Source organism: Gorilla gorilla, chromosome 3 (genome assembly GCF_029281585.2).
Source record: "Gorilla gorilla gorilla isolate KB3781 chromosome 3, NHGRI_mGorGor1-v2.1_pri, whole genome shotgun sequence".
NCBI classification, from domain to species: Eukaryota; Metazoa; Chordata; class Mammalia; order Primates; family Hominidae; genus Gorilla; species Gorilla gorilla.
The window spans coordinates 54,813,586-54,839,565 of record NC_073227.2 but is presented as its reverse complement, the minus strand read 5'-3'; the positions used below and the strand labels follow the sequence as shown (position 1 = coordinate 54,839,565).

Here is a 25,980-nt window from a genome sequence, read left to right as displayed (position 1 = left end):
TTCTCCATACTTTGCCTCTTGTGAGATGACTGTACATTAATGCCCAATAAAACTTTGAAAGCCATTTACAGAGACTTTCAGCCAAGGTTCCTAAACTACTGTGGAGCAGACTCCCTTCCTCCTGTCATGCTCTTACTAGGCTTATATGAGCAAGAAATAAGCATTTATTGTGTTAAGCCACTTAGATTTCAAGGTTTTTCTATTGTATCAGTTAGCATTGCCTCAACCAATACAATTGCTCTGTGAACACTTCCTGTTAAAGGTATTTTAGATGCTTCAGACTATGTCTAGAATACATTTTCATATGTTTTGTTAGACCTAATCTTTCTCCTTTTCCTTCTTTCTATTAATGAACACAATATACCATTATATTATTATATACCAAATACCCAGACTAAAATAGTCATTTTAACTTTTTATTTCATATTTTCCTCAATGGAGTATAATACTTTCCATTGCCTAGAAAAGTTTTCCTACATAAATTGTTTCTTTTCTCTCTGTTTTCTCTTTCTTTTTCTTTTTTTTGTTTTTGGAGACAGATACTTGCTCTGTAGCCCAGGCTGGAGTGCAGTGGCATGATCTCAGCTCATTGCAACCTCCACATACTGGGTTCAAGCGATTCTCCTGCCTCAGCCTTTCCAGTAGCTGGGATTACAGGCACACACCACCACCCCCGGCTAATTTTTGTATTTTTAGTACAGACGGGGTTTCACCATGTTGGCCAGGCTGGTCTCGAACTCCTGACTTCATGATCTGCACGCCTTGGCCTCCCAAAGTGCTAGGATTACATGCGTGAGCCACCGCACCCGGCCTCTCTCCATTTTTATAGTATCTATTCTATTTCAGGTTCTTGTTATCTGTAATTTGACAGTTGCCATAACTTATAACCAATTTCTCCGTTTAATTATTTCTTCACATTCTCCATACAACTGATTAATATTCCAAACTTGGTGTGATATGTCATTAGTTTTTACTCAAAACTATATGTAATAAAGTTCAAAATCTTTATCTGTATTATTCCCTTCAATTTAATTTTGCTGTTATTTTATGTCACTTCCTATATGGTATAATATATTGTGTAAACAAAAATACCTAACACATCTTTTACACCTTGCTCATTTTCCTACTTCCCTTTGTTCTGTTTACATGGAAATTGTAAACCTTCTTAAGATCCAGTTCAAATGTTGTTTCTTTCACAAAGCTTCTCTGATCCCCTTCTTTAATAATAAGTAATTTCTTCATCCCATGATGAAGTGCCATCAGATGGAGTGTCATTTATGACACATTGCTTTAATTATAGCTACATGTGTGTCTTATCTCACCTACTAGAGGAGATTCATGATGACATGCTTTAAGAAAACTATTACTAATTGAATGTTTTACCTGGAAAAAAATTGCATGTTAAAATAAACTTATTTTCAAGAGTTGTATCAACAATTTTCTTATCAGCAATTTTTCCAAAAGATAAAAGTGCGTGCAAACTGAATTAGAAAATAGATCCTCAATGTGTTTCTAAATAGATTATTACTAGATAACATAAAACATATTCCATGGTCATTAAATGATTGTTATGAAATGAGAGACTATTACTTTATAATATTCAACTAAACTGACTCATGATTCTTTACATATTTTTCAATTTAAAACAAGATGGGTGTGGGCAGTATCACATACACCATGAAAAATAAGTATATTCTCTTTGGAGGTAAAAAATTTGTGATGAAATGAGACTTTGATGTTTCCCAAGGAATGCTGTATCCATTTTAATATGCAGAAAGACAGTAATCTCAAGCACGTGCTTAGAATACTGCTGTTGTCTTCATAGTTTTCTTCATTTGAGAAAGGAGTAATAATAGTTCATATATAAGGCTCAGCATTACAAAGGTATTAAGATTCATGAATGTAGAGAAATACATTTTTTTATTTTATATGCAGAGAGTTAATTATACTCTGCTGTTATCAGTCTGCACAAGGGCTCTCTTATATTTTTCTGCAATTACCTTTTTTACATGATTTCTCATATTCACTGACATTTCTCTCTGCCCATATCCATAGACAAGACTTCATGTGTATCCCTGAAAACTATATAATATTACTCCATATATTGATGTGTTCATGTTTTCATTTGTATAAATGATGTTGAATTATTCTATTAATAGTTTTATCACTCATAATTTTCTTATGATTTACTAATTGTACTTTATATGCACTTTTCTTCTTTTCGTTATTGCCTGGAATTCCATCTTGTGAATATTATCACATTTTATTCCATTTATCTCTTATGATTGGCACCTAGTATTACCAGTGGAAGGTTTTGTAAGTTACTTGCACATATAATTTTTACTATTTCCCGAATGCTTTACAGAATGGCTGACTCAATTTCTAAGTCCGTCAGCAAAACCCAGCAGCTTAATTTCCCTATTACACTTTCTAACATTTGGTGTTATCCAACTTTCTGAATTTTGTTAATTTGAAAACTCATAATTTGAACTTTGTGCTTCTTTAGTAGGGAATATGAGCCTTATTTTCATATGTGAAGCTTTTGTCAACTCCTTCTGTTGGGTTTTCTGTTTTTCTTTTTTGTTTTTCAGAAATTCCTTGTATAATCTAGATTAATACTTTGCTAGTTTTAAACATTGCAAATATTCCTCCCTGTCTTTAATCTTTCTTTGAACTTTACATTGAGCAGAAGTTCTTCTTTGTATTATGTCAAATTTGTTACATTTTGCATTATGTTTTCCTAAATCAAATTTATTAAGGTATAATTCATATACAGTAAAATGCAGCCACGTTAAGGGTACAGTTTGATGAGCTTTGACAAGTGCATACATCTGTGTACCCTCCACCGCAAACAACATATAGAAAATTTCCATCCCCTCCAAAAGTTTTCTTGTGACCTTTTGCAGTCAATTTCTGCCTTTGATCCCAGTCCCAGGCAACCAGTGATCTGTTTTCTGTCACTAAATATTATTTTTTCTTCTTCTAGAATGTCACATAAATGGAACCATGTAATTTGTACATTTTGCGCTTGGCTTCATTCACTAAGCAAAATGTTTTGAAAGAAAAGGAAAACAGGTATATATAGACACACACACATTCACACATACACTATATATATTGTTTGCCATTTCTGGTGCTCTTCATTCCTTCCTGTATATCCAGCTTGTTATTTGGAATTACTTTTTTTCAGTCCTTTCAACTTCGTTTAGCATTTCTTTTTAGTGCAGATATGCTACGAGTAGCTCATATTTTAAAGACACAAAAGGTTTTTATTTCAACTTTTAAAATTTGTTTTGCTAAGCAATTCTATGGACATAATTACTTTATTTTTGTAGGGTACTTTCAGTAGATACAGAATTTGGCTGAAAACCTTTTCCTTCTCTACTTTGGACATGCCATTCTGACGTCTTCTGGCCTCCGCTGTTTGTGATACAAAAACCTACAGTTGGTTGCATGATTGTTACCATCTACATAATTTCATTTGTTTTTAGGTGCTTCCAAGATTCTCTATCTGTAGCTTTCATAAGTCGACTATGAGTTTCTTCGTTGTGATTTTCTTTGTATTTATCCTATTTGGAGTTTGTAAATTTCTTGGACCTGTAAATTTATAGCTTTTTCCTTTCTTTCTTTTTACCAAATTTGGGAAGATTATAGCCTTTCATTTCTGCAAATATTTTTTTCTTTCACTTTTTGTCTCTATTCTCCTGGAACTCCAGTGACATAAATGTTGAATCATTTGATATTATCCCTCAAGTCGCTGAACCTTTATTGTTTTTCAATCTTTTCTTCACTGTACTCCAAATTTTATTCAATCCATTAATCTATTTTGAATTTTATGGATTTATTTTCTTTTTCCATTTTAAAACCATTTGGTCATATTCAGTGAATTACATTTCAGTTATTGTACTTTTTGGCTGTAGAATTTCCATCTCATTCTTTTTTTATTGTTGCCATTTTTCTGCTCCTCTCCCTCCTCCATCCCTCCACATGCTAGTAGATCCCAGTGCCTGTTGTTTCCTTCATTGTGTTCATAAGTTCTTGTCATTTAACCTCCATTTATAAGTGAGAACATGCAGTATTTGGTTTTCTGTCCCTACTTTAGATTGCTAAGGTTAAGAGCCTGTAGCTTGATCCATGTTCCCACAAAAAACATGATCTCATTCTTTTTTATAGCTACATAGTATTCCATGATGTATATGTACCACATTTTCTTTATTCAATCTGTCATTGGTGGGCATATAGATTGATTCCATGTCTTTGCTGTTGTGCATAGTGCTACAATGAACATTCGCGTGCATGTGTTTTTTTATGGTAGAATAATTTATATTTTGGGGAATAATGGAATTGTTGGGTCGAATGGTATTTCCACTTGTGGCTGTTTGAGGAATTGCCATACTACTTTCCATAACAGTTGAACTAATTTACACTCCCACCAACAGCGTGTAAGCATTTCCTTATCTCCACAACCTGCCAAAATGTGTTATTTTCTGAACTTTTATTTATAGCCACTTTAACTGGTGTAAGATGGTATCTCATTGTGCTTTTGATTTGCATTTCTCTAATGATGAATAACATTGAGATTTTTTCACATGTTTTTTGACTGCATATATGTCTTCTTTAAAAAAGTGTCTGTTCATGTTCTTTGCTCACTTTTTAATGGGGTTGTTTTTCTCTTGTAAATTTTTAAGTTTTTTATAGATGCTGCATGTTAGACTGTCAGATGCATAGTTTGCAATATATTTTCTCTCATTCTGTAGTTTGTCTGTTTACTGTCAATATTTTCTTTTGCTGTGCAGAAGCTCTTAAGTTTAATTAGATCCCACTTGTTAGTTTTTGCTTTTGTTGCAATAGCTTTTGACATCTTTGTCATGAAATCTTTGCCCATTCTTATGTCCAGGATGGTACTACCTAGGTTGATTTCCAGGGATTTTATAGTTTTGGGTTTTACATTTAAACCTTTAATCTATCTTGTGTTGGTTTTTGTGCATGTTATAGGAAGGGGTCCAGCTTCAATCTTCTGCATATGGCTAGTCAGTTATCCCAGCACCATTTATTGAATAGGGAGCCTTTCCCCATTGCTTGTTTTTGTTAGGTTTGTAGAAGATCAGATAGTTGTGGGTGTGGCCTTATTTCTGGGCTCTCTATTCTGTTCCATTGGTTGATGTTCCTGTTTTTGTATAATTACCATGCTGTTTTGGTTACTGTAGCCTTGAAGTATAGTTTGAAGTCAGGTAACCTGATGCCTCCAGCTTTGTTCTTTTTGCTTAGGATTGTCTTGGCTATGCGAGCTCTTTTTTGGTTCCATGTGAATTATAATATAGTTTTTTTCTAGTTCTGTGACGAATGTCTTTGGTAGCCTGATAAGAATAGCATTAAATCTGTAAATTGCTCTGGGCAGTATGGCCATTTTAATAATATGGATTCTTCCTTCTATGAGCATGGGATGTTTTTCTGTTTGTTTGAGTCTTTTATGATTTAGTGGAGCAGTGTTTTGTAAATCTCATTGTAGAGATATTTCACCTACCTAGTTAGCTGTATTCCTAGGTATTTTATGCTTTTGTATGGCAATTGTGAATGGGATTGCCTTTCTGATGTGGCTCTCGGTTTGGCTGTCATTGTTGTATAGGAATGCTAATGATTTTTGAACATTGATTTTGTATTCTGCAACTTTGCTGAAGTTGGTTATCAGCTGGAGGAGCTTTTGGGCCAAGACTGGGGGGTTTTTAGATCTAGAATCATGTCATCTGCAGTGATAGTTTGACTTCCTTTCTTCATATTTGGATTCGTTTTATTTTTTTTCTCTTGCCTGATTGCTCTTGTTAGGACTTCCAATATTGTGTTGAAGAGGAGTGATGAGAGGGCATCGCATCTTTGTCTTTTGCCTGTTTTCAAGGGGAATGCTTCCAGCGTTTGCCTATTCAATATAATGTTGGCTGTGGGTTTGTCATAGACGGCTTCTATTATTTTTAGGTATGTTCCTTCTATACCTAGGTTATTGAGAGTTTTTTAACATGAAGGTTCGTTCAATTTTATCAAAAGCCTTTTCTGTATCTATTGAGATAATCATGTGTTTTTTTTCTTTAGTTCTTTTTATGCAATGAATTACATTTATTGATTTGCATATGTTAAGCCAACCTTGCATTTGGTGATGAAGCCTACTTGATAATGGTGAATTTGCTTTTTTTTTTTTTTTTTACACAAACAGTAATACATAATAAGTGGGCTCAGAAATACATCAGAAAGTTGAACTTCATTTTTGAGTAGGCTAGCCAACAGTAAATGATTAAGTGTTTTTTTGTTTGTTTGTTTGTCTATTTTTCTATCTCTTGACTGTAATCACATACGGCAGCATGACGGGTTAGTGAATAACGAAAAAGCTGATTGACTTTGGCACAAGTAAGGCTGATTCAACGGGCTCAATTTCATTCTCTCATGAGGGCCAGCGATGTATACCTCACTATCTTGCAAGGATTTCTTCCAAAAGATGGGCATGTTGCCAGATTTTGGTATGAAGATGATGCTTGCCTCATAGTATGAGTTGAGCAAGAGTCCCTCCTCCTCAGTTTTTTGGAATATTTCTGTAGGAATGGTATCAACTTTTCTTTGTACAGCTGGTAGAATTTGACCATGAATCCATCAGGTCCTGGGCTTTTTTTGGTAATGGTAGGCTATTTATTACTAATTCCATTTTGGAACTCATTATTGGTCTGTTCAGGGATTCAGTTTCTTACTAGCTCTGTCTTGGGAAGTTAATTTCATTAATAGATATAAGGTTATTCAGGTATTTATTTTTCCTTCAGTGAATTTTGCTAGTTTGTGTATTTTTAAGGATGTGGTAAATTTCACCGAAGTTATTAAATTTGGGGGAATAGAGTTTTATAGTATTTTAAAATTGTCTTTTGGGTATTTGTGGTATCCAGAATGATGTCTTTTTTTTTCATTCCTGATATTAATAATTTGTGTTTTCTCTCTCTCTTTTTTTGATCAGTCTTGCTATAGGTTTGCCAATTTTATTAATTTTTAATTTAACTTTGTTTGCTTCTTTGATTTTTGTCTGTTGTTTTCTGCTTTAGTTTCATGATTTCCACTCTAATCTTTACATATTTTTGCCTTATTTTGGCTTTGTATTTAGTTTGCTACCATTTTTTTCAATTTTTGTAAGGTAATTTATGTTGCTGACCTTACAACTTTATTTTTAATGTAAGCAATTAATGATATAAATTTCTTTCTAATACCACCTTAGCTGAATTCCACAATTTTTACACATTTTATTTTATTATATTAAAATTTTTCATTTTATGATTGATCCTTGAGAGTTCCTTTTCAGTTGATAAGTTATTTAGAAGTGTGTTGTTTAATTTCCAAATATTTGGGGCTTTTTCAGATGTCTTTCTGTTATTGATTCATAGTTTAATTCCCTTATGGGCTAGAAATGTACTTTGTTCATTTCTATCATTTTAAATTTCTTAAAGTTTAGTATATGGTCAAGGAGATATACATACACACATTATATATTATATGTGTATGTGTGCACATACATAGAAATACATATACTAATATAATATATAATATATAAAATTCTACCTACAGATCAAGGCTTTTTTTGTATAAGATAAATAGTGGTGATTTATCTGGATGGAATTTTGGAAATAGTGGCTATTTCCCACCCAGCAGAACCTTGGAGGCCTCTGTTTCAGGATTTTCACTGATTTTCCTAGTTATCTTGGGGTGGGTTTCCTGGAACAAAAGCCTATAAAACAGAACACACCTATATCTGTAGGCCCTTGGGGGCTTCACACTGTAACACTGGCACATTTCCATGTTAAGGAAATGCTGGTCCTGCTTCTCCATGCAGGCATCTCTTTCTCTCTGGATTTAGAGTAATTGTTTATATTGAGACCTCAGTTCTCCAGTGGGCTTAAGAAAATTGTTAATTTGCTATTTGTATAGTTTTGTTTTTGTTTTTTGTTATCTAAAGATAAAACTGAAGTTCTTTCTAGCTATTTTTATTTCTGACCTATTATTTTTTATGTATTGGAATATTCAATTATCTAATAATTTATGTCTACATTCATGAACCCTTTTCTTATCTAGTTTTAGAATCTGGGATTTAATAGGCCCATGAAGTACACTGGGTAATCATTTAAAAAGTGTATGTGAGATGGGTATCTGTTCTTTGAAATCTTGATAGAATTGTGAAAACATCTAGGCCATAAAGGCCATTTTTAAATAGAATTTAAGTTTATTTAATGGTTTTTTAATGTAGTTATTTTTTCTGTTTCTTTGCCAGTTTTTCTGTTTCTGTGTCAAGTTGGCATAGTGTTGTATTCCTTCCTGTGACAAAGGGTGGGCAAACATTCATCCAGGTCATGTGAGGAAGAAAAAAATCAACAAATAGATACTTCTCTCTTCCTCTGTGCCCCAGAGCCCTCTCCTCACCTGGATCCTCTCTATATTATTATTTTTTTATCTCCTCAAGCTTTTCTCCTAGTTTATTTTGTATTCTGGAGTCTTACAGCTATAATCTCTCACTTTTGAGGCATACGCCATGTTAGTTTTGTGGAAGTGATTTAGTTCATGTTTGTGGTCCTCTCCTCAAGAAACAAAAACTCCCATATTTTCTATTGAAAACAACAATTGAGGCTGGGCTTGGTAGCTCACGTCTGTAATCCCAACACTTCAGGAGGGTGGGGCAGACGGATCACGAGGTCAGGAGATGGAGACTATCCTGGCCAACATGGTGAAACCCCGTGTCTACTTAAAAATACAAAAATTAGCCCAGTGTGGTGGCGTGCGCCTATAGTCCCAGCTACTCAGGAGGCTGAGGCAGGAGAATCGCTTGAACCCAGGAAGTAGAGCTTGCAGTGAGCTGAGATTGCACCACTGCACTCCAGCCTGGCGACAGAGTGAGACTCTGTCTCAAAACAAACAAACAAACAAACAAAACAAACAAAAAAAATTGAATAACCTCTGTACCTCTACTGTATTAAACACTTGGCAACAATTTTGGCAATGTGAGAGACATATGCCATGATTTTAGTTTCCTAGGCTTAGTTTATAATATAGGTAATCAGCAGAGACTCCAGAACATTTCATTATAATCTTCAGTGTTCTATATTGATAATAAATATGTGTGACAATGATGATTATTTAACTTATACATTTGAATAACACTTCAGATTTTATACTGTTTACACTCTTTATTCTATTTTATTCTCCTTCCTACATGTGTAGTATAGGTATTAATAGCCACGTTACTGAAGATTAGGGAACTTGTTGCACAGAAGAATTAAATGATCGGCTTAATATAAAAAAGTAAATCGTAGAGTTCTGTCACATTCTGTATCTAGTTCTTATATCACTGAACACACTGCTGCATAGGATTATACATTCTTTGCTTATTGTGTTGTGTACTAATTTATGTCAGTTCAAGCATAGATTGTTAACACATAGAGTCAAATATATTTAAAGTTTATTTGGGATTTGCCGCAAACTTCAAAGAAGGTTGCTGCCAAATAGAGTCCATGTTTTCTTCTGGAAAAGTAATTTCTCTCAGAAGAAATTATCTATGCTATCTAACAATATTTTCTTTGATGAGAGTGACTGAATTCTCTCTGGTGCGTCTTTCAAGTGTCTCTCATGGCTTTTACCTCATGATTCCTTATCGAATTTATTTGACACCTTGTTAAAAATAATTAATTGAAAATGCATATTTGAGATTGAACTCAGAGCAGAAGAGCTTTAACTAAAACAACCAGATATGAAACGCAGAAGTGGTTTTTAAAGAAGCAAGGTCAGCATAAGGCAGTGGATCTTACTTTAGCATGCATACAACTCATTTAAAAAAATTGTTAAAATTCAGATTCTCAGGTTTCGACTGTAGTAATTCTGACTGACTTTCTGTCATGGGCTATTAAATCTAAATTTTCAACTCTTACGTGAGATTGGATTACTTTTTGAGGTATACTGCCTGCCTACTGCTGTAATATCTATATCTATATATTTTTTTTTTGAGATGGAGTTTTGCTCTTTTTGTCCAGGCTCGAGTGCAATGGCATGATCTCAGCTCACTGCAACCTCTGCCTCCCAGGTTCCAGTGATTCTTCTGCCTCAGCCTCCTGAGTAGCTGAGGTTACAGGCATGTGCCACCATGCCCAGCTAATTTTGTATTTTTAGTAGAGATGGGGTTTGTTGGTCAGGCTGGTCTCGAACTCCTGACCTCAGGTGATCTGCCCACCTTGGCCTCCCAAAGTGCTGGGATTACAGGCGTTAGCCACTGTGCCCAGCCTCCTGTAATATCTTAACCAAAAGCAAGATATCAGATTAGATAGAGCTGGGATCCCCAACCCGCAGGCCATGGACCGGTACCAGCCCATGGCCTGTTAGGAACTAGGCTGCACTGCAGGAGGTGAGAGGCAGGCAAGTGAGTGAGGCTTCATCTATATTTACAGCTGCTTTCCATTGCTCACGTCATTGCCTGAGTTCCACCTCCCGTCAGATCAGCAGAGGCATTAGATTCTCATGGGACCGGAAACCCTGTTGTGAGCTGTGCATGCTGAATTGTGTGCTCCTTAGGAGAATCTAATGCCTGATAATAGGTCACTGTTTCCGATCTCCCCCAGATGGGACCATCTAGTTGAGGGAAAGAAGCTCAGGGCTTCCACTGATTCCATATTATGGTAAGTTGTATAATTATTTCATTACATATTACAGTGTAATAATAATAGAAAGAAAGTGCACAATAAATGTAACGTGCTTGAATCATCCAGAAACCATCCCCACTGGTCTGTGAAAAAATTGTTTTCCACGAAACCGGTTCCTGGTACCAAAAATGTTGGGGGCCATATGTCAGCTTTGAAGAAGAGATGCAATGCTTGGTGGAACGAAGACATCTGATTGAAATATCTGGCATATGGCCTTGCTTATCCTAATCCATATCTAAGTAGATCAGGATTCCCTGTCTAGTCCCAAGTAAGGATTAGGATGATCAAGGTAATTGTGACCATGCCACAATGACACTGAAAAAATTTTATTTATTTATTCAGTCACACATTCAAAAATAATTGTTGAGCACCCTAATATATAAAACAGCTGATACATAGTAATAAGTAGAATTATATACTGTTTTACTTTAACACAAATAATATACTGCTTTAACACAAGCTTGTCTAACCCTTGGCCTGTAGGCCACATGTGGCCCAAGACAGCTTTGAATGTGGCCCACAACAAATTCATAAACTTTCTTAAAACATAATGAGAGTTTTTTGTCTGAATTTTTTTTTTTTTTTTTTTTTTTTTTAGCTCATCAGCTATCGTTAGTTTTAGTGTATTTTATGTGTGGCCCAAGACAATTCTTCTTCTTGCAGTGTGGCCTGGAGAAGCCAAAAGATTGGACACCCCTGATTTAACTTTTAACCATGGTTTGTAATTGTTGTCTCTTTTAGTGACTTTCCTACCTCTGAACTGAAAGCTTCCTAAGAGTGGCATGTTAGTTTGCCGCTCTGCCTCCAGCCCTTAGCATGGGGGTCAATATACCTCTGTAGAGGGAATGAATGAGGTGTGACCTTGAGGGGGTTCCGCTAAAGGGTTTTTGATAAATGAGAGTGGGTTGGGAAGTCCTCCAGATCAAATTTACCCTCATTTTATAGATTTTTTTGCATGAGAAGTGGTCATTTAATAATCTCTATTATGCAAGAAAATCTATCACCTATCAGCCAAGAGAAGGCTACATGATTTTTTAAAAAGGCTTTGTTTTAAAAAGGGCAAAATTCGAGGTGATTGTGAACATACCAAAGTGAAACTGAAAACATTTTATTCATTTATTCAATCATGCATTCAAAAATAGTTATCGAGCACCCTACTGTATAAAGCACCTGATACACTGTAATAAGTAGAAAGAATTTTTTATGCTTAAAACTTACAGTGTTGGGGGGGAAACAGCCAAATAAGTAATTCATGCAACACTGGCATATCTAAAGTCGTTAGCACAGAACAGAGGCCCTGTGTTTGTGGAACAGTTAAGACTAATATGCCATCTGTGGTTCATTTTATAGAGATGATTGATTACTCATGTGTGTGCCATGCCAAAGGACACTGACCATAATAATGACAAAATTTTTGTGTACTTATTTGTTTTTCCATTACAATGAAAGATGCTTGAGATCTAGTAGTCTGTTTTCTTTCTTTTTTTTTTTTGAGACAGAGTCTTGCTCAGTCGCCCAGGCTGGAGTGCAGTGGCTTGATCTCCACTCACTGCAAACTCCACCTCCTGGGTTCACGCCATTCTCCTGCCTCAGCCTACTGAGTAGCTGGGACTACAGGCGCCCGCCACCACACCCAGCTAATTTTTTTTGTATTTTTTTTAGTAGAGACGGGGTTTCACTGTTTTAGCCAGGATGGTCGCGATCTCCTGACCTCGTGATCTACCCGCCTCGGCCTCCCAAAGTGCTGGGATTACGGGCGTGAGCCACGGCGCCCGGCCTCTAGTAGTCTGTTTTCTATGTTCATGTATTCTTTATCAAGTTCACTGCAATTCTCTGAACAATGGACCTTCAGTAAAAGACACTGACAAACTGACCCTTCCCACCTTCTGCTGGATGTGCAAAAGATTGGTAAGACAGGAGATTCAATAAAGGTCACTGACTGCATAGAGGGGCATTGATTAATTGACATATTATCTTTACCTTTACCTATTCTAATTTTTCCAACCATCCTGTGTGTTTTCAAATAGTCCATCCAAGTGTGGATGCCAGTATACTTACCTTTTGTAATGAGCATAAGAAGACTCACTGGAAGCCTCTGCATAGTATTTTGGGAAGAAATCTCTATTTTGCAATTTTGAATGTTTCTGAAATTTAAATTTCTAATCAGTTCCTTTTCTGTGTTCTGCTGAGAAATGCGTAGGTTCAAAGATTTATTCAAACATCTCATATACAAAGTAAGTTCTGAAGCTGAGGGAAAAACATGCTTGAAGGGGGTCTCAGTAGGGTGACCCTCCAGCTCTTCTCAGTGACAAAACTGTAATCTACTGAGATGATTAGGGAACCTGCCCTTCTTTCAGCTGTCCCGGTTTTATCCTCACCTCCTGGCTTTCTTTAAATTTCATTGAGTCTGACTCTGCAACTAGACTATTAGCCTCTTCGGGCTATATTCACTTTATCATGTTTCCTTAAGAGGGAAGAGTATTTGAGAAAGTTTGATTTACTTTGTGACCTAGGATTATGACTTGATTATGTAATTATTCAGAATGTTTAGAGCCTAAAGTTAGATAACAAATTAAAGTTGCCCAATTAAAGAGTGTCAGAAAGGTTAGAGAAAAGAGTACAGTAAAAATGTGAATCTTCAGCTTATATTTGAGTTTATTCAGCATGTTATAATGGAGAGCCTATAGACCTGGGGGACTGAGAGACTGAAATGTGTACCCCGGCTTGTCTATTGACCTTGTAGCTACATTTATATCCTGAAAACCTCAATGTCTTCATCAATAGAAAGGGGATATTGAATCTACCTATATCCCAAATTGTTATTATAATGGAAAAAATAATTTATGCAAATCACTTAGCAGAGGGCCTGACTCTTGGCAAACATTAAATAACTTTTACTTTCCTTCTAATTCTTCCTATTGTCCATGCATACACAGTTCAACCAAGATAAACTCTAGCAAAGAACAGTAACTGGTTGTCAGTTAACCATTTAGCTTGAATAACAGAGGCTTAAAATTAACTTGCTTCCCCTCAGTTATGACTCTATCCTCTTTTTTCTTGTATGTCTTTTTAAAAAATATTTCCCACTCTGTAGCATGAGCAGCTGCTGAAAGCACTGAGCTAAGATAGAATCACTCTTTCCCTTCATACACTAAATCTAAAAGACAAAGTGAAGCAAAATACTGAATCTAACTTCCCACTTAAAAAAATTCTCTGAGGCTTACCCTCACAAACAAGCTACAAGGACTTCAAAGTAAGACTCAATCAGTAAGCAGTGATAGCTCAGCAATTACTTATTACATGAATGTCTGTAACATAGATTTATTTCTAGTCTACATACAACCTCAGCTATAGTGAAAACAAATCAATGAGAAGTTATATTCTGCTTCAAGTGAATCCCTCATAGACTATAATTCCTTTATTATTTGCAGCAGATTGTTTTTCTGCCTGTGGAAAAGCATCCTAATGCAAAAAAAATGACATTAAATAATATTTTCAGCATTCATTTGAGGTCCTATGATGTACAAGATGCTTTGCTCGTAACTGCAGGGGATAACAAGATTCAGACAAATTATAATTTTATGATGATTACATCATAATAGATATAATAACTATAAATAACTATAATACAGAATAGACCTTTTTAAAGAGTTATGAGTAAAGTACCATGAGAATTTAAAGAAGAACTTCAGTTCAGGTTTAAGGATGGTTGGAATTTCAAATGTGGTCGCATTTTAGTGGCCATTAGAGATAGAAGATAGAGAAAGAATTAAGAGGGGTCATTCAAGGCCGAGAGAACAGCCCAATAACATAACTAGAGGCCAGAAAGGACAAAGCATATGTTAACGATGGCAAAGAAATTCAATATTCATGAGGTTTAAAGGAAGAATATGAGTTAAGATTTGACCATATCAAGGTCATTGAATACCAAACAACAATTTGTTTCATTCACAAATATTCAGAAACACAATAATTTTACAGGCTATAATAGTTGTAGGGTATAATGTCAGTCTTGTACTCAGTATATATTTATATGTATACTTTATCACCCAGAGGACTGACCGACAGTGGCCACCACTGGTGAGGATATAAGGAGGGCCTACATATCCATAATAGTCACGGGTCTCGTTTCATGCCTGAGAGTGAGAGAGAAGAGGAGTGTTAGTGGTCCTCTTGTGCTTTGACAAATCTTATAAGCATTGGTACTTTTTCAAAACAGAAAGGTAAATATAAATATTATTACCAGGGAAACAAAGTGTTATCTGCTAAGACAATTAATCTGTATTAGAGACATTTTAGAGGTTAAAGCTTATTTTCACAGAACACTGCAACATTTCTCTGAAGCCCTGATATCATAAGAATCCTTTGTTCAAATAACACTTCCAGGGACAGTTTTAATAATAGAAAGTAAAAGGATTACATATTCCCCTCATCTTGGACGAGAAATAAGAGTGATACTCTTTTTTTTTAAGTTCTTAATTCACCATTTGTGCAAAATTGAATCTGCATTTCTGCAGCTGTAGGAGAAGGCAGATTCTTTTTAATTTGTTGAAACTTCTTTTATTTACAGTTAACCTGTAATTTCCAAGGTTAAAGTCTGGAATTTTGTTGATTAGTACTGAGGAGAGGCAAGGAAGATTCAAGATGCACAAAACATACAATATAAAAAGAAAAAGGTTTTATTAGAATTAACAAGTAGGATAGATAATTATTACACTGCAGGCCATAATAATAAATGTGACTGTCATGAGTTCTGAGTAGAATCAACTCTGTGTCAATTTATTGAACCTATAGTTTTGTTCATACTTATTTCACAAAATTAATAGATACCACAAAATGTAAGAGAAGAGTATAACTTTAGACCCCAGTTGGAGATGATTATTACTTGCCGTCTGAGTACTTTCATGCTTCTCAAGTGACGTTTTCTTTCTCTTTTTTTTTTTTTTTTTTGAGACAGAGTCTCGATCTGTCGCCCAGCCTGGTGCAATCTCGGCTCACTGCAACCTCCGCCTCCCGGGCTCAAGCAATTCTCCTGTCTCAGCTTCCTGAGTAGCTGGGACTACAGGCATGCACCACCACGCCTGGCTAATTTTTGTATCTTCAGTAGAGACGGGGTTTCGCCGTGTTGGCCTGGCCGGTCTCCAACTCCTGGCCTCAAGTGATTCGCCTACTTCGGCCACCCAAAGTGCTGGGATTACAGGCGTGAGCCAATGTGCCTGGCCCTCAAGTAACATTTTCTTAAACCACATCTAATTTATTGGAATATACTAAGGATACAGAAGAATGATAGAATTGTTATGATTTTTTAATCAACAGATACAATTCCCTTTATTAAAAATGACTACTGCAAATGATCATAAATAATGCTGAAATATCTTCAACAGGAGCAGTCAACTCATCAGTGATACATTGATGTAAAAAGTGATCAATCCTGCAGTATAATTAAAATCATTCATTGCCAAGGACCTTATCATAACTTACTGTCGTTCAATAGTATGAGGTATATAACTCTTACTTTACATATATGTTTTTAAAGGAAACTTTTCTAAGCTGGCTTTATTAAAAAGTAACTATAGACTTAGTTTATATCCTAAATAACTAAGTAAACTTTTCTTTTGGCTATAAATGTTGTATAGTTTGCACTCAGGTTGACTATACAGTTAGTAATTTTTGTGGGAAAATGAACACATCTAAAAAGGATCCACTTAAAGAGACACATTATGGATCACTTTTTCCTGGTTTGCACAGGACTGGGGATTAAAGATTCACATTGGAAAGCCAAATTTTGTATCACCTTGCAGAAAGCACTTCTCCAGTGAATAAGGAAACAAAATGGAAGTCTATTTCTGAAATCTGAAACTGCTGCAAGTTTGGTGTTCAATGACAAACCAAGATTAGGCAAATAAGTCTTTAAAAACAGTCCCTTTAATATACCGATTTCCTTTCCTTTGGATAAATACCCGGTAATATGATTGCTGAATCACCTGGTTTTCTATTTTTAGGTTTTGAAGAACCTCCGTGCTATTTTCCATAATGGTTACCAACAGTGTATAAGAGTTCCCTTTTCTCCACATCCCCACCAGCATTTGCTACTTTTGTCTTTTTGATAATTGCCTTTTTAATGGGGATGAGATAATATCTCATTACAGTTTTGATTTTCATTTCTCTGAGGATTAGCGATATTCAACATTTTTTCATATATTTCTTGGCCACTTGTATGTCTCCTTTTGAGAAATGTCTATTCAGAATTTTAAAATCAGATTATTAGTTTTTTTTCTGTTAAGTTGTTTGTGTTTCTTTTATATTCTGGGTATTAACTGCTGGTCAGATGAATAGTTTTCATGTCTTTTCTTCAGCCTTACAAGTTGTCTCTTTACTCTGTTGATTGTTTCTTTTTTATTTTTATTTTAAGTTCTGGGATACACATGCAGAATGTGCAGATTTGTTACATAGGTATACATGTGCCATGGTGGTTTGCTGCACCTATCAACCCGTTATCTAGGTTTTAAGCCCAGCATGAATTAGGTATTTGTCCTAATACTCTCCCTTCCCTTGCCCTCCACCCCACGACAGGCCCCAGTGTGCGATGTTCCCCTCCCTGTGTCCATGTGTTTTCATCGTTCAGCTCCCACTTATGAGTTTCTTTTGCTGTGCAGAAACTTTTTCATTTGATATAATCTGAGTGATCTATGTTTGCTTTCATTATCTGTGCTTTTGAAGTGTTCCATATAACATCTTTGTCCAGTCCAATGTCCTGAAGTGTTTCAAGGAAAAGAAATTCATATATTGAAGAGATAATTTGCACTCTCATGTTTACTGCAGCAGTATTTACAATAGCCAAGATATGGAATCATCTGAATGTCCATGAACAGATGAATGGATAAAGAAAATTTGGTAAATAGATGTACATACACAATTGAATATTATTTAATCATATAAAGGAATGAAATCTTGTCTTATGGCCTACTCCCTAGAGTCAAGCTACCACAAAGCTATTCTTTTACCCCCATCCCAGTTGCTGGTGCATTCTTCCCTCAGGGTCAAGCTGAAGTGGTGCCCTGCCCTGAGGGACCTGGGGCCTTTTAACTGTGGGGACAGTCATGATCTGGTGCCACAGCTGAGGCATCAACCCATTTCCCAGGGACCTCAAGCCACTGGCATACTGGAGCAGTAACCCCCTGCCCTGTGCAATAGGTGAGGCAGCAGCCTGCACCCTGGAAATATGAGCCCCTGACCCAATGAAGCAGCTGTACCTCTAAGCATTATAGTTGATGCCACACCCTGAACCCAGTGATCCAGAGGCTCTGCTGACCCATGTAGCTGCACTTTCTGGGGCTAAACAGACACAGTGCCTTTAGTCCCAGGGAATCAGAGCATTGGCTGAGCTGCGGTTATGCACCTTCAGGTCGAAAAGCCCACAGTGTCCTCCCTACCTGGAACTGGACTAGACTCCTACAGTCTGAACTGCCAAGACATCCCCCCTCTTCTGGAAGTGGAAGCATCACTGTACTGTTCCCTGTCCCCTGGGGCCTAAATCATATCAGGAACTTACATCCTTGCCGCTATACCTGGCCTTATAAAGTCTGGGATACTCCTATGTCCTATCATTTCCAGTTCCAGAGTCACCACCTCATGGTACCTTATTCCCTGGAGCCCACCTGCCAGTGTGCCCTGTTTGTTCTGGGTCCTGAATTGCAGCTGTGCCCAAGTCTCTGGGGCCTGAGCCTCTGTAGGACTTCTTTTTTTTTAATTTTTATTCAGATCCATGCTGGTGCCTCCCAGGGTCAGAACCATAGCTACATCCAAGCTCCTGGGACAAAGCTACTGGGATGTGCCTCAGAGAGATAGGCCTCAGCTTAGTGGGAGAATTGCATTCTCTTGTGCTTTGGAGAGTGAGCCTACGGCCTCAAGTTCTGGGAACTACAGTATTTTGACAAAACTCTTAGCCCAGGAACCCAGTTCCACAGCTGCTCCAAGAATATGTGTCCTATATTCTAGTGCTACTGTATTATATACTGTATTATATTATAGTGCTGCACTATATTTCAGTGCTGCTTGAAAGCCATATCAGACCCAATTTCAAGAAAAATCCCCAGCTAAGACTCCCCACTGTGAGAAAAACAAGAATAAGAGGATCCCTAAAGCCTTTGCCCTAATAACCTATGCAGCCACCATTACTGAAACAAATTCCTATAGTCTAGGCCATGTAAGCACCTCCAGTCATCACTAACATTGATCACAGTGGAAGAAGCTGAATGTAGATTACACCTCTGTGTCCACATGGAGAGTTGCTTGCACCGTGTTCAACCTGTATGTGAAAGTCTCCCCCTATGAAAGCTGCTCTGTAAAGTTTAGAAGAAGTGACTGCACTGTCTGATGCACAGACATCAATGCAGAGACACAAGAAACATGAAAAGGTGAGGAAATATGACTCCACCAAAGGAACACAATAATTCTCCAGTAACTGACCCCACAGAAACAACAATTTACAAATTGCCTAAAAAGGAAATCAAAATAATGATCTTAACGAAATTTAGTGAGATACAAGATAATAGAAATAAATGATTCAATGAAATTAGGAAAACAATGATCCGAATGAGAAATTCAAATAGGAGCTATATTAAAGAACCAGACAGAATTCTTGGAGCTAAATAATTCAATCAATGAAATAAAAAATTATATATGTATGGTTGAGGTTTAACAGCAGACAAGATCAAAAAGAAAGAATTTTTGAACTGCAGTATAGGTCTTTTGACATGACTCAAAGGAAAATTAAAATAGTTAAAAAAAGAAAAGCCTACAGGCCTGATGGCACACCATTAAGTGAATAAATATTTGATCATTGGAGTCCCCAAAAACATAAGAGAAAGACAAAGGAACAGAAAGTCTATTTAATGAAATAATTGCTGAAAATATTCAAGGTCTGGGAAGAGATATGGACATCCAGATCCATGAAGCTCAGAGATTTCCAAATATATTCAACCCAAAGAGACTCCTTCTGAGGCACATTAAAACCAAACTGTTGAAAGTCAAAGATAAAGAGAGAATTTTAAAAGCAGTAAGAGAAAAACCATCAAGCCACATATAGGAGAATCTCTATTAGACTATCAGCAGATTTCTCAGGAGAAATCTTGCAGTTTAGGAGAGAATGGAATTATATTGTCAAAGTGCTGAAAGGAAAAAAATAAATCTATCAGCCAAGAGTGGTATACCTAGCAAAGCTGTCTTTCAGAAATAAAGGAGAAATACTTCTTTGACAGACAAGCACAAGCCAAGAGAATTTATTACAACTGGAGCTGCCTTACTAGAAATGCTTAAGGAAGTTCTTCAAGTAGAAACCAAAGGATGATCATTACTATCATTAATACATATGAAAATATAAAACTCACTGCTAGAGGCAAATACATAGTCAAATCCTGAGTGTTCCAATACTTTAATGGTGTTGTGTAAGTCATAAATATCTCTAGTATGAAGGTTAAAAGTCAAAATCATCAAAAATAACTAAAGCTATAATAAATGTTACAAAGCACACAATAGAAAAAGATGTAAATTGTGACATCAAAAATTTAAATGGGATTAAAGTCTCGAGTTTTTGTATATAACAAATTATTAGCTTAAAATAGTAGACTATAAGATACTTTTATCAGTCTCATGGTGACCACATACACAAAAAACCTACATCAGCTACACTAATGATAAAGATAAAAGAAGCAAAGGTTAGCACTACAGAAAATTATCAAATTATAAAGGTAGATGACAAGAGAGAAATAAAAGAACAAAGAAACTACAAAAGAAGCAGAGAACAAATAGCAAAATGGCAGTAGCAAGTCCCTATGTATCAGTAACAACCTTGAATGTAAATTGATCACATTCAACCAATCTGTGTAATTTGATTGGATAATGTGATCCATTTACATTCAACACAGGGTGGCTGAATGGTTAAAAATCAATATCCAACTATATGCTGCCTGAGAGAGACCCACGCAAGCTTTAAGGATATACAGAGGCTGAAAGTGAAGGGATGGAAGAAGATATTAGATGCAAATTGTAATCAAAGAAAGCAGCAGTGGCTATACTTATCTGATAAAATAGACTTGAAGTCAAAAAAGTAACATGGGACAAAGAAGATTGTGACTGAACGACATGGATCAGTTTATCAAGATGACCTAATCATTGAAAATATATATTTACACAACATTGGACCACCTAAATACGTAAACTATTAATGAACATAAAGAGAAATAGATAGCAGTACAATAATAGGATGAGGCTTCAGTACCCCACTTTCAACAATGGATATATTAACCAGAGAATTAATTGGTAAATGCTGGACTTAAATTGAACTTTTGACCAAATGGACTTAGCAGACATATACAGAACTTTCCATCCAGCAGCAGCAGAAAAATAGACATTTTTTCCAGAATACATGAAACAATGTTAGGTGATAAAACATTTCTTTAAAAATGTATGAATATTTAAGTCCTATTGAGTACCATTTCTGACAATAATTGTATGAAACTAGTAATTAGATAAATCATGAAAAATTCATAAATTTGTGGAAATTAAATGACATGTTCCTGAACAACCAATGGATTGAAGAAGAAATCAAAAGATAAATTTAAAAAAATATCTTGAGACAAACAACAATGGGAACACAACATACCAAAACTTATGGAAGACAGCAAAAGCAGTTTTAGAGGAAAGTTTATAGAAATAAACGCCTACATTAAAAAGAAGAAATATCTCAGAAAAATAGTCTAACATTAAGCCTCAAGAACTAGAAAAAGAACAAACTAGAAGAAGGGAATAAATAATAAACATCAGAATAGAAATAAATCACATAAAGAATAGAAAGCCATATGAAGAGTAAATAAAACTAAGAGCTTTTCTGAAGAAAAAAAGAGTTGTCTAACCATAAAAAAGACTTAAATGAATAAAACCAAAGATGAAAGAGAACAAATTACTGCAGACACTTTACAAATAAAAAGGATAACAAGGAACTATTACGAACAATTAAATGCCAAAAAATTGGATAATCTAGGTGAAATGAAAAAATTCCTAGAAAAATACAACCTACCAAGATTGTAGGTATCACCTTGACACCTAAGTCAGACAAAGACATAACAAGAAAACTACAGACCAATTTCTCTGATGAACAGTGATGCAAAAATCCTTAGTAAAATATTAGCAAATCAAATCCAGCAACACATCAAAAAGATCGTGACAGAATGAGATTTATCCCTGGCATGCAAGGCTGGTTGAACATATGCAAATCAATCAATGTGATACATCACATTAACAGAATAAAAGATATAAACCACGTGATCATCTCAATTGATGCAGAAAAAGCACTGGTGTACTCCAACGTCCTTTCTTGATAAATATGCGCAACAGTTTAGGTATAGAAAGAAAGTTCCTCAACATAAGGGTGTTTTATAAAAAACCCACAGCTAATATTATAATCAATGGGGAGAAACTGAAAGTTTTTCTACTGAGATTTGGTACAAGGCAAGTGATGTCCACTGTCACTACATCTATTAAATATAGTACTGAAAGTACTAGCAAGAACAATCAGACAACAAAACAATAAGAAACAAAGGACATGAAAAGCCATCTAAGTTAAAAGGAAGAAGTAAAATTATCTCTATTTGCCCATGATATAATTCTATATGTAAAAAAACCAGAATTCCACAAAAAAACTCATAGAACTAATAAATGAATATGGCAAAGTTGAATGATACAATATTGACATACAAAAATCAGCAGCATTTATATACACAACTGAAAACCCAGCCTAACTAAAAAAGACCTTAAGAAAACAATTCCATTTACAATAGCATCAAGAAAAAAATATACAAGAACAAATTTAACTGGGGAGGTGAAAGATCACTACACTGAAAACTATAAAACATTTAATGAAAGAGATTGAGAAGACACAAATAAATAGAAATGTACCTTGTTATCATGGATAAGAAGAGTTAATATTGTTGAAATATTCATAGTACAGAAAGTCATATGCAAATTTAACACAATCCATATCAAAATTCCAATAGTGTTCTTCACAAAAAATAGAAACAACAACTTTAAAACCAATATGAAACTTAAAAAATCCTGAATTGCCAAAGCAATTCTGAGAAAGAAAAACAAAGTTGGAAGCACCATATTTCCTGATTTAAAATTATATTACAAATCTATAACAATCAAAACAGCATGGTACTGGCATGAAAACAGATACATGGACCAGTGGAACAGAATAGAGACCCCAGAAATAAACCTAAATATATACTATCAACTAATTTTAGACAAGGACATGAAGACAACGTAATGGAGATAGGATAGTTCCTTTAAAAGATGGTGCTGGGAAAACTAGATTTCCGTATGCAATAGATTTCCATATGCAAAAGAATGAAGTAGGCCCTTATACCATACACAAAAAGTCAACCAAAATGGATAAAAGCAGCTTAAATATAAGACCAAAACCATAAAGCTCCTGGAAAAGTACGTAGGGGAACTGCTTCTGGACATTGACCTTTGTAATGATTGTTTTGGACAGCACCAAAAGCTCAGGCCACAAAAAACAAAAATAAAATAAATGAGACTACATCAAACTAAAAAAACTCATGTATAGCAAAGAAAATAGCAAAGCAAAATGACAGCCTATGGATTGGGAAAAGATACTTGCAAACTATATATCTGATAAGCGGTTAATGTTTAAAATTTAGATAAAACTGATATCACTCAGTAGTGGAATAACTAATAACCCAATTAAATCATGGGCAGAAGACATGAATAGACACTTCTCCAAAGAATACATGAATGGCCAACAGGTATGAAAAGTGCTCAACATAATTAATCATTAGGAAAATGAAAATTGACACCACTATGAGATACCATCTCACACCTGTTAGGATAGCTATTATAAAAAAAAAAAGATAACCAATATTGACAAGGGTGTGGAGAAGAGGGATCTCATGTACACTGTGGGACTGTCAATTAGTATGGCCATTATAAAAAAAAAAGTATGAGGTTTCTAAAAAAATTTAAAATAGAAGTACAGTATCATCAAGTAATTCCTCTTCTGGCCGTATATACAAAGGGAATGAAATCACCACCTCAAAAAGACATCTGCACTCCCATGTTCACTCCAGCATTATTTACAGCAGCCAAGATATGGAAATAATCTAGAGTGTCCATAGCTGGATGAATGGATAAATAAATTGTAGTGTGTAAATACAATGGGATATTATTTAGCCCTAAAAAGCAAGATCTTGCCCTTTGTTATAACATGGATTAGCCTGGAGACATTATGCCAAGTGAATTAAGTGAGACATAGAAAGACAAATATTGCATGATCTAACTTACATGTGAACTCTAAAATAAATTCACAGAGATAAAAAAACAGAGTAGTGGTTATCAGAGGTGGAAGCAAATGTGGGAACTGGGAGATGTAAGTTAGAGGATACAAAGTGGTAGATATGTATGATGAATAAGTAGATATCTAATGTGCAGCATAATGACTATAGGCAGTAAAATTGTGTTGTATACAGGATTCATGCTAAATGTGTAGCTGTTCTTGCCTCAAAAACAAAATAATTGAGTAGCTATATGAAATGGTGGATATGTTAATTTGCTTCACTATAGTAACCTTTTTAACCTCATAATATCATATTATATCCCTTAAATATACAAAGCAAAATCTATTTAAAATAAAAATAAAACAAAAAACTTATGAATATTACATGAAGACATGGAAAAGTTTTTTTTACTTTATTTTTTATTTTTTCATCATATGGAAGGTCTGTCATTAGTATTGTTTTTTCTGCTTTAAGTTATGCCTATTGTCATTTTACTTTGTTGGTTATATAATATGAAGTATTAAAATAAGATACAAAAATACATACACCTGTTACCATCAACATTAATAAAAGGCAGAAGATTGCAGGGGCATATTTAGGGCCAGTACATTAAAAGGCAATGTGAATCCATGCAACGTACAATAACAGCAAAGAGAAGATGAATATGCAATAACAAAAGACTGAATTTTAAACATGCATTTCATATGAGGCAATTACAAGGACACAAATAATGCCTCTGAGACTGTATATGTCCTTATTAATTAAGCTTACCTTCTGTGCCAAGAATTAGGAAGATAAAGGAAGACGAAAAAATCCTGGATCCCAGGTGATTTTAAGGATGATTTCTAAGGACATTCAAGATATTTTCTAGTAAAGGGTTTGTTATCTTCCCCGTGTCTTTAAATATATAGAGGTTACATAGAGATGTCTGTGGATGTTCCTTTTATTTTATTTGATATATATTTAAAGCAACATCTAATAGAAGCAGGAGGGAGTAACAGTATATCAAAAATTACATTGATCTACGAAAATCCATAAACTGGATGAAAATAAAAAGGGGCATTTTGTGAAGATGAATGAAGAACAAAACAGGGCAAAAAGGAGAGGGAAATACAAATTACATCATCAAAACATTTGATTTAAATTTTTTAAAAAACCTGAGTTCAACCCATATTTACTATTTGTTATCCATATAAATTTGCATTTCAGTAGTCTTATCTTTAGCATTACCATCTGTGAAAAGGGAGTGAGAATTATTGATGTATTTACCTTGCAGGATTGTAACACAGATAAAACAAGATAATGGATGTAAGAGAACTCTCCCATCTATAACATAGTCTCACACACACATAAGTAGTTTTGTGGTATATTACTTACTTAACATGTAGCATATTTTACATAATGTGATATTGAGAGGTGACAGCGTGCTGGCAGCCCTCACAGCCCTGGCTCGCTCTCGGCGCCTCCTCGGCCTTGATGCCCACTCTGGCCCCACTTGAGGAGCCCTTCAGCCTGCAGCTGCACTGTAGGAGCCCCTTTCTGGGCTGGCCAAGGCCGGAGCCGGCTCCCTCAGCTTGCGGGGAGGTGTGGAGGGAGAGGCGCGGGTGGGAACTGGGGCTGCACGAGGTGCTTGGAGGCCAGCACGAGTTCTGGGTGGGTGTGGGCTTGGCGGGTCCTGCACTCGGAGTGGCTGGCCAGCCCCGCCGGCCGGGGCAGTGAGAGGCTTAGCACCTGGGCCAGCAGCTGCTGTGCTCGACTTCTGGCCAGGCCTTAGCTGCCTCCCATGGGGCAGGGCTCGGGACCTGCAGCCTGCCATGCCTGAGCACCCCTTCCCCCACCCTGGCTGTGGGCTCCCGTGCAGCCTGAGCCTCTCCGACGTGCGCAGTCCCCTGCTCCACGGTGCCCAGTCCCATCAACCACCC

General features: G+C 35.8%; 1 protein-coding gene across 10 annotated transcripts in view; it reads left to right on the top strand.

The window, feature by feature from the left end:
• Positions 1-25,980, top strand: part of COX7B2 (cytochrome c oxidase subunit 7B2) — a 171,954-nt gene that overhangs the window by 77,907 nt on the left and 68,067 nt on the right. The window contains exon 4 of one of the 10 annotated variants that reach the window (XR_010133221.1): positions 15,661-15,942. The exons of the other annotated variants lie outside the window; for them this stretch is intronic. The gene's annotated coding sequence lies outside the window, so the exon portion shown is untranslated. Of the gene's footprint in view, positions 1-15,660; positions 15,943-25,980 lie in introns of those variants that run through there. 10 annotated transcript variants of the gene reach the window in all.